Here is an 11,211-nt window from a genome sequence, read left to right as displayed (position 1 = left end):
ACCGAACTTCACTAATTCCCACTATATCTAACTTCAACCTATCCATTTCCCTTTTTAAATTTTCTAACCTACCTGCCCGATTAAGGGATCTGACATTCCATGCTCCGATCCGTAGAACGCCAGTTTTCTTTCTCCTGATAACGACATCCTCTTGAGTAGTCCCCGCCCGGAGATCCGAATGGGGGACTATTTTACCTCCGGAATATTTTACCCAAGAGGACGCCATCATCATTTAATCATACAGTAAAGCTGCATGCCCTGGGGAAAAATTACGGCTGTAGTTTCCCCTTGCTTTCAGCCGTTCGCAGTACCAGCACAGCAAGGCCGTTTTGGTTATTGTTACAAGGCCAGATCAGTCAATCATCCAGACTGTTGCCCTTGCAACTACTGAAAAGGCTGCTGCCCCTCTTCAGGAACCACACGTTTGTCTGGCCTCTCAACAGATACCCCTCCGTTGTGGTTGCACCTACGGTACGGCTATCTGTATCGCTGAGGCACGCAAGCCTCCCCACCAACGGCAAGGTCCATGGTTCATGGGGGGGGCATAAAACCATAACAGACAAAATCAGCAGTTTGCATCGCTGAGAAATCATTAAGTAAATTGTTTTCCGATGTTGCTCTTACTCCTCATATATATTTTTAAATTGTTTTCGCGTGTTACTCTCTCTCCTCATATATATTTTCGAACGAAAGTGTATACACAACAATGTGCATCCGGTATTTACAGTAAAGTATTATTTCTGACTTATCGTGTTATGATTAGATCCACACTTCAGTTCAAGTTCTCAAGTCAGAATAACTGAGAACAAAGTCCACGCATCTCTATCACAGCCGGCCGGGGTGGCCGAGCAGTTCTAGGCGCTACAGTCTGGAACCACGCAACTGCTACGGTCGCAGGTTCGAATCCTGCCACTGGCGTGGATGTGTGTGATGTCCTTAGGTTAGTTAAGTTTAAGTAGTTCTAAGTTATAGGGGACTGATGACCTTAGAAGTTAAGTCCCATAATGCTCAGAGCCATTTGAACCAATTCTCTATCACACAATATTACTTTTTTTAAAAAAAAAAGAAACAATCTCGTAGCATTCTGTTTGTAGTACTATAACAAATGGTGCTCTCTCTCGACTTGATTGCTAACAAGCTAGCAAGTGACTAGCTTTTCCATGATCCAGCATTGTAGACGCATTTAATTTCCTTTGTGCCATGTTTACAACTCTCTTTCACAATAAATGTTATCTCTGACCGACATAGTACTTTGGGCTGAACTTTCGTCGTACTGATTGGCAGTTATTACTAGGATGATTGATAGCTAATTAAAAATAACCTTTCTTTCTTTCTACCTATATATCATGCCATACTCAGTAATTGTTGAAATTGGTGCTCATCAAAACTCAGGTGTTATATTATTTTCAAAGTTGTCGTACCTGTCAGGATAACACTGTTCCCTACTTTAAATTATCATGACATTCTTGTTTGGGTTTTCGGGTTTCTTGGGGTGTTGCACTGGGTACACTGTTACACTGGACGTTCGTCAGAAGCAATACACTGTCATAGAACTCTTGTGCTGTGAAAACGAGACAGTGGGAAACATCCACACGAGGTTCAGAAGGGTGTATGGAGATGCTGCTGTCGATCGCAGTACATTTAGTCGGTGGGCAAGCAGGTTACATGATGAAAGCGGGCATGGCAATATTGAGGATTGTACTTGCAATGGCAGGCCTCGTTCTGCACACACTCCAGACAATGTGCAGAGTTAACGAATTGGTGACTGCTGACAGACACATCACAGTGAACGAATTGTCACGCTACGTTGGGACAGGGGATGGAAGTGTTTGCAGAATACTGAACGTGTTGGCGTTATAAAGGTTGTGCTAGGTTGGTTCCCATGATGTTGACAGTGGCTCACAAAGAAACAAGAAAAACGGTATGCAGTGAACTTTTGGAACAGTATGAGAATGGTGGAGATGAATTTCTTGGAAGCATTGTGACAGGTAATGAAACATGGCTCCATCATTTTTCACCACAGACGAAGTGGCAATCAGTGGTGCGGCATCATGCAAATTCACCCAAGAAAAAAAATTCAAACCACAACTTCTCCTGGGAAAGTTATGGCTATGGTGTTTTTCGATTCCCAAGGACTCTTGCTTGTGGACATCATGCTAAGTGGAACCACGATAAATTCTAATGCATATGTGACGACACTGAAGAAACTTCAAGCTCAACTGAGTCTTGTCGACCACATCAGCAAAAGCAGGATGTTTTGCTGTTGCACAACAATGCACGGCCACATGTCGGTCAAAAAACCATGGAAGCGATCACGAAACTCGGATGGAGAACAATGTAACACCCGCCATACAGTCATGACCTGGCTCCATGTGACTATCATCTCTTTGGGAAACTGAAAGACTCTCTTCAGGGAACAAGAGGATGACTCCCTTGTGACACACTGCCAAACAGTGGCTCCAACAGGTTGTTCCACAATTTTACCATGTGGGTATACAGGCACTGGTTCCAAGATGGCGTAAGGCAATTGAAAGGGATGGAAATTATGTGGAGAAATGAAAATATTGCTCCTAAGGAATGTATCTACACACTGTAAAACTTTCAAACGTGTAGAATAAAAGATGTATTTTAAAAAAATAGAGTGAATTTCTTATGGAGTGACCCTCGTATTATCTGTTGGATAGACACTTGTATTAAATTTATCAGTTTTTGTTTTCATGTCTTCATAGAAATATTGAGTCCATACATGGTAGGCTATGTCTGCATTTCTATAGGAAAGCATTGTATTTGCACCATATTTTGATTTCATAACTTCATGGTGAAAAATCATACATCAGTTCTCGAGATAAATCAAGTATACCCATACCGATTAAATTGGTTTATTAAACATAATTTAAGTTTTATTCATGTGAATTGCAGCAACATTTTAATTAAACATTATTCTTCCTTTGAAGTATAGAATTGCCAAAAATCGTTCACATTTATCTTCACCTGAAGTAATTTTGTATCTACTCAGTTTCTATTACTTTCCATCGTTTTTCCAGATTCTGAATTATTCATCAATTTGTAGAAACCTTCGTCATCATTTCTCTAGTGAAATATTTTTTTGGACCAATCAGGTTGTTCACATTTTAAAACTGCATGTATTTTTGTTGCCTTCAATTCTCTTTCTTCCATTTTTACTTATTAATTCTTGAGAATGACACGTTTCAGGAAATTTTCTCCACTTCAGGCACCAAATATGATACTGTATTAATAGATTAAAAACTTATTAATTGTTATTCATATGTATCATCATTTGATTCTACAAACAGTTCAACAAACATCAGAAATTCACCTGAAACAGGTACTTTGTTAATAGATTGATTTAGGGATGCAAACATTTAGTTTTTAATTTTCGTTTCTAGTGATTTATTTTTTAGTTGAGTGGGATATAAAATGTTCAGTTATTGATACATCTTCTTATGTCTACTTTAAAATCAGTGGGTAACAGGTGACCATTTGTATTAGCTCCAAAAATGAAAATCCTCTTGATTTTTACATTCCATCATCAGTAACAAAATCAAATTTCTTATAATGCTTATCACATATTATGTTTTGAAGATAGCTTAATTGGTTTATGTATGGAGCAAAATCTGTCTTCGAGGAATAAGTTGTAAAAACTTTTTTGTAAAGTAATTATTTTCTAGCAGTGTTATAGCAGTATATCTAAGTTTTATTAGTAACTGAATCCTAACCATTTCCAGGACCTTTTATATCTACTAATCTTCTACCTTTAAAACGAATAATCTGTTAATTAATTTAAAATTATTATGCAATTCTTTTTGAAATTATTTAATTATACTTTGTTGATAATTGTCAATCTCAGCATTGATTTTTTCCTAATTCTCCATTGCAGCACTTCATTCATTTGTCTTATTTTAAAAAGCACCCATATATTGGATTTAAACAGTATTGAACTTATAATCATCTGACTACAGCTTTAACACAAAACAACCAAATGTGCACAAATTTTCTATTCTCTACAAACCGGAGTATAGTTCATTTTCTCCCAAATGACTGACTAGATGTTATGGTATTTTGCCACTGGATGAATCAATAACAATTTTTGTATTATTTGTTTCATAGTAGTGTACCCAGTATTTGCCAGTATGATCAGATGTTGTAAATTTACTATTCCGCATTTGTTATGTTTTGGTTTGCCTGATTATTCATCAGTCACAAAGATGACACATAAGTGTTTAAGTTTTAATTGTTTAGGAAGTTTTTCTGTATCGAAATTCCTCAAAGCATTAGCATACAAGCAACTTTTTTTGGAATTTCGTTTTTACACCTCATCCCTTCTTTACAAGCTTGATTACGCAACCCTTGGTCTTCCAATTCTTTATCACCTTCCTTTTTATTTATAACTACATTTGCTAGTGCAGCTCCTGCATGAGCTAGTCAACCAGTTGTTGCCATATATGATAGTAATTTCTCAAGTAATGACAGAAATCCTCCTTCATGCTATGACAATCCTGACCCTTCTTTCCTTTTTGTTAGATACTCAGTAAGTTTTTTCACAATGGTTATGCCTAATGTTATGAGCAACTTTCTGCTAGTTTTCTTGTCTGTCTTTCTTTTTGTAGCATAAGTTAAATATTATCTATACTACACAGCTGTTCATTACTGACTTTAATTTTAATTGCTTTTGTTTAATTTTACCAATAGTTAGCAATTTGTGATCAATGCTGAAATTGTTTATTTATGTAGAATAAAATTTTTTCAAGGATGAAGCGTTTGTAGTCCCTATCCATTTTCATCCAAACCAATTTCAGATTTTCTTTTTCCATACGTTATCCCTCTTAAGTGCAGTTCCAGCTAACAAAGAATCAGAAGCATGCATTCTTTCTTTTGCAGCCAATTGAAGTTGTTTATATGATTTATGCCTTCTCTTCAAATTCTCATGATCTCTATAGGTAAAGTTAAGTTGTTTATGTGCTTCATCTAGAGGATTAATTTCTTGATTTTCTCTATCTACCTAATGTTTCTTTTAGCTTGGTTCCTGCACCACAAAATCTATAGCCTGTTAGGTGCTTTTCGAATGGAAGTGTGTTGATTAGTGTGATTACAAACCCTTTTCCAAACTTTCACTCTTCCAAAGTGTGGTAAGTTACTCAAAAATCTAATGAAGTACAGAACTCCTTTTGGATTGTTGATGATGAAGTCGCTAAATTTATTTGGTAGCACCTATGTTATACCAGCTTTTCATTTTGGTAGTTTTTAGGACCATTTTTTCTTTATTAATTATTGCTAATCTATCAATTAATTAATATACATCATTCATCCAAATACTTTCACCTAGTTTTTCAGTATATATATATATATATATATATATATATATAAATCAAGTTTAGATTCTTTGGATTACTCAGATACAAAAACAGAACAAGGCTTATTATATATATATATATATATATATATATATATATAAAATATGACATTCTGATATTACTACAAACGAAATAACATGAAGAGGAAAAAAATATAAATGTTTTATAAAAGAAATTGTATACATCCACTTCCCATAATTTAGGAAATTAAAATCAAGTTTAGATTCTTTGGATTACTCAGATACAAAAACAGAATATAATAAGCCTTGTTCTGTTTTTGTATCTGAGTAATCCAAAGAATCTAAACTTGATTTTAATTTCCTAAATTATGGGAAGTGGATGTATACAATTTCTTTTATAAAACATTTATATTTTTTTCCTCTTCATGTTATTTCGTTTGTAGTAATATCAGAATGTCATATTCCTGAATGGTACAATATATCTGCATAATTTGATAAATCAACGGCATCAAATTTTGCACTCATATCATCCATACTATACTGTTTTTTTCCTTTGTCGAAAGATTCACCACTCCATCTGTAGCTTCATTTTCTTTTTCGCCAATAGTTAGTTTACCTCCATTGAATTGAACTCTGAAAGGACCAACAAATTTAAATGTACCAATAGGTTTTAATACAAAAACTTAATTTTCACTATGGTTAATGAGCTTTCACATACCTTTAATTTTTAACATCACCCTGAGAGGCATTCTCTTCATCATCACTAACATTATTTGGTTTTCTACTGTTTTTATACGGTATTATAAACTCTTGAAATTTTGGTAGATCTAAACTTTTATAGTGCACATACAAATGGCTGATTTTATTCAAGTTTAGCAATCCTAGAGTCAGAATATAATAGTTAGTCATTAATGATGTTTTGACTCATCTGCTTGGGCTTGTTATTACACATAGAACAAGGTTAGACAAGATCTTGCCATGTTTATTGTTTGATTTCTTCCCAAACAGGTTTAAGTTAAATAATAATATTTTTATTAGTAGATAAGAGTTGCCAATTTCAACTGAGTGGGAAGTCACCTGTTATGGAAAAGATTGGTTGTAACTATACAAGACAACTATAGTAATATTGTAATAGAGTTATTATTGAAAGAGATGTTAATTTTTATATGGATACAAATGACAGTATTGGAATTTGAATTAATTGCCAAATTATTCTTTCTAATGAGAAGGCTGTTGCTAATGATGTTCCTAAAATTACTCCATTCAAATTAAGCAACATAAATTGTAATGTAGCTGATGGATGATTTGTGAACCATGCTGATCACTTGCAATGAAAATTTAATATTGTTTCATTCAAGTCGAATGCTGAATTTTGTGGACTACCAATTCATAAAACACATTATCGTTTATACACGCCAGCTTTTGATACTATTCAGCATTTACAAATATCTAACGAAAATGATAGTTTAATTGACTTCAGTGGTGCTTGTGTGACAGTTCGTTTTTTTTACAAATGGCTTAGTAAAATTTTATCCTTACTAAATGAAAAACATTGAAGGCTATCATTTTTTACTCATTACCTGTGAACGAGAAAAGTAAATGTAACCTAAACGTATCTAACAAGGACAGTGGGGATTAAGATTCACATTGTTGATGGTTGGCTTCAACCTAACCAGCTTTAGGATTGTTGCAACTGATGGATCAGACTAGGCAGCATGTGACACAAATACAATAAAAAAATCAAATGATAATTATGTGGCAAAGCTAGTTGATTTTATAGCCACTAAGCAAATAATATTTTTCTAGAATTCAAGATTCTTGTATTTCATCACCAATTTTGTTGTATTTGACTTATCTCTTGCTGTTAAAATAAGCATGGAAGGTCATATACTTAATAATGGAAAAAAAGAGCAAGAAAAGTGAGGTGCTTTATCCACTTGCAATGCTTAATGGATTTTCAAACATTGTAAAGAGGCCATTTCGGAATGCGATTTTTCTGCGACTTTTTACATAGTCTTCAAATGCTGAATATGATGGAACTTCCTGGCACATTGAAACTGTGTGCCAGACCAAGAGTTTACCTTGGACTTTCATCTTTCATGGCAAGTGCTCTATAGACTGAGCTATCTAGTCGTGGCTCACAGCCCATTCTCACAGCTTTACTTCTGCCAGTACCTTGTCTCACAAAATACCACCCAAACTTCACAGGAGCTCTCCTGTGAACCTTTCAAGACTAGCACTCCTGAAAGAAAGGATATCGTGGAGACATTCATTCCCAGAATGAAATTTTCATGCTGTAGTGGAGTGGAAACCATCCCCTTGGCTGTGGCTAACCCATGTCTCTGCAATATACTTTGTTCCAAGAATGCCTGTCTTGAAATGTTTGCAGGAAAGCTTCTGAATAGTTGAAAGGTAGGAAACGAGGTGCTGGCGCAAGTAAAGCTGTGAGGATAGGTCATGAGTAGTGTTTAGGTCGCTCAGTTGGTAGAGCACTTGCCCATGAAAGACAAAGGTGCCGAATTTGAGTCTAACTCCAGCACACAGTTTCAATCTGCCAGGAAGTTTCATATCAACACACATGCTGCTGTGGAGTGGAAGATTCATTCTAAAAACATGGCTGTGATTCAGTCATGCCTCCACAATATGCTTTCATCCAGTAGTGCTGGTCTTGCATGTTCGCCGAAGGGCTTCTGTGAAATTTAGAAGGAAGGAAACGAGGTACTTGCGGAAGTAAAGTGTGAGGGCGGGTCATAAGTCATGCATGGGTAGCTCAGTCGGTACAGTGCTTGTCTGCAAAAGGCAAATATCCTGAGTTCGAGTCTTGGTGTGGCACACAGTTATAATCTGCCAGGAAGTTTCATATCAGTGCACATTCCACTGCAGAGTGAATATTTCACTCTGGCTGAATGTGATTCTTAAATGGGCTGGTCGAAATGATACTGGAATTGAAGCAAGAGATACTCTTCCAAAAGAAGACCGATTTGTTGTAGAATCTAAGGAAATTCGTGTACCTGCAGTTAAATAGTTATGACCTTGATCAACAAGAAGGTATTTTGAAAATCCAAAAATTCTGATAACCTTTTATGAACTGCAAACTGTAGACATTGCTACATTGAGTGGGAAGAAGAACTTTTGAATTAGATATTACGAATTTCTGTATATCAGCAGAATTTGATATGCCTTACTTTGTATTTGTTACATTTCAGACAAACAGAAAAAAGTAATCAGTAGTTTGATTCATTAACATTTGATTATGTTAAGCTATGCACGATTTAACTGAAGAATGGAAGAAATGAAGTTTTTCCACAAGAAATGAGTAACTTAGATCCACCATATAATTATTTAAAGGCTTATGGTTCTCTTCTAGATTTTAAACGAGTTAGACAATTGAAAGGCGATGTTGATACGAATCTATTGAATTTCATAACGAATTATCAAGTTTATGCCACAAATATGAATTTTAATAAGAATGTAACTGCAACACAAAAAACGATAAAGAAACTTTGTGCAGCTTTCAGTGATACGTTTCCTGCAAATACGCTAGCATATCTTATCATGTATGGAAAGAAAAATTCGGTACATGATGCACAGCACATTATATTAACTGAAAATTTTTAATTATATAAATGAATAAAAATTAGAAAAAATACAGAATTGGTAACCACATTTTTACATTTCGTTTGCTAGCATTTTAAGAAAGATAAATGAAATAAAAATGAAACATTTAGTATGTCAGTTAGAAGAGTATGTCCGATTTTATTTATTATTTTTTTCTCTGGATAGCCCTTTCCATTTAGATTATCGTAGATTTTTGAATTTTTAAAATTGCACAATGTTTGTCTGAGAAATAAACAAAAATGTATCTAATCAGCTGGCACTGCGTGCTAGCAGGCAGCAGCTGCTGCATAACTTGTACCTCTAGCAGGTGGCACTGTTGATTGATGTAGCACTGCATACTGCCTCTAAATATCAGGATATCAATCTCCTATTTGCTCCGTCTTCCTTGCACACAGTGTCTGTGCTGTTTATAGTGCAGTTAATGACTTCATTCACAGATGACGCTAAATTAGTCTCCATTCACAAGAACACAGGAATGCACATCGTTATTCCCGTAAAATATTGTTTTTTATCTTTATCTGTGTGTTCATATTCACACTTATATATTGTTCAGAATTCCTCTCTTCTAAAAAGATGCAATAATTATTATAATCCATATAATATATGGATTATAATCCATAGAAAATAATGTATTTGAACCCAAAATAAACAGGAGTAGCACATATTTGAATATGGTTTCTTCTTCACTTAGTTACTATGTAAGTAGCTGCAAGCAGCTTCATTTGCTCCCACTGAGGCACACAGGCTGGGAAGTGGGGGATGCATCAGTTCAGATAAATTTGATACTAGCGGTTATCCAACAGATAATATATGTACAGTATTCCACAAGTAAATAAGAATGTTTTAGAAAAAGTGAAAGATGAATGTAATGGAAAACGAATGGAAGAATTTTGTGATGCAAGAGCAAAAACTTTATGCTTATAAAGTTGGCAACAGTGAGGAGAAAAATCTAAAGGAACCAAGAAATGTGTTGTTAAAATAAAGGAAACTTAGAAGATTATAAAGATTGTTTGTTTAATAATACTGAATAATACCAAACTATGGATTTAATACAAAGTTTTACATTCGAAATTTATTCAGTTGAGGTAAATAAAAGAAGCGTTGAGTCCACACGATGGTAAAATATACACTACTGGCCATTAAAATTGCTACACCAAGAATAAATGATGATGATAAACGAGTATTAATTGGACAAATAGATTATACTAGAACCCACATGTGATTACATTTTCACGCAATTTGGGTACATAGATCACAGACATCAGTACCCAGAACAACCACCTCTGGCCGTAATAACGGCCTTGATACGCCTGGGCATTGAGTAAAACAGAGCCTGGATGTCGTGTACAGGTGCAGCTGCCCATGCAGCTTCAACATGATACCACAGTTCATCAAGATTAGTGACTGGCGTATTGTGACGGGCCGGTTGCTCAGCCACCATTGACCAGACGTTTTCAACTGGGGAGAGATCTCGAGAACGTCCTGGCCAGGGCAGCAGTCGAACATTTTCTGTATCCAGAAAGGCCTGTACATGACCTACAACATGCGGTCGTGCATTATCCTGCTGAAATGTAGGGTTTCGCAGGGATTGAATGAAGGGTAGAGCCACGGGTCGTAACACGTCTGAAATGTAACGTCCACTGTTCAAAGTGCCGTCAATGCTAACAAGAGGTGACTGAGACGTGTAACCAATGCCACCCCATACCATCACGCCAGTATGGTGACGACGAATACATGCTACCAATGTGCGTTCACCGCGATGTCGCCAAACACGGATGCGACCGTCATCATGCTGTAAACAGCACCTGGATTCATCCAAAAAAATGACGTTTTGCCATTCGTGCACCCAGGTTCGTCGTTGAGTACCCCATCGCAGGCACTCCTCTGTCTGTGATTCAGTGTCAAGGGTAACCATAGTCATGGTCTCCGAACGGATAGTCCATGTTGCTGAAAACGTCGTCGAACTGTTCGTGCAGATGGTTGTTGTCTTGCAAACGTCCCCATCTGTTGATTCAGGGATCGAGACGTGGCTACACGTGGCCACGCGGATAAGATGCCTGTCATCTCGACTGCTAGTGATACGAGGCCATTGGGATCCAGCACGGCGTTCCGTATTACCCTCCTGAACCCTCCGAATCCATATTCTGCTAACAGTCATTGGATCTTGACCAACGCGAGCAGCAATGTCGCGATACGATAAACCGCAATCGCGATAGGCTACAATCCGACCTTTATCAAAGTCGGAAACGTGATGGTACGTA

The sequence above is a fragment of the Schistocerca americana genome, chromosome 4 (genome assembly GCF_021461395.2).
Source record: "Schistocerca americana isolate TAMUIC-IGC-003095 chromosome 4, iqSchAmer2.1, whole genome shotgun sequence".
Taxonomy (NCBI): domain Eukaryota; kingdom Metazoa; phylum Arthropoda; class Insecta; order Orthoptera; family Acrididae; genus Schistocerca; species Schistocerca americana.
This window is presented reverse-complemented; position numbering follows the sequence as displayed.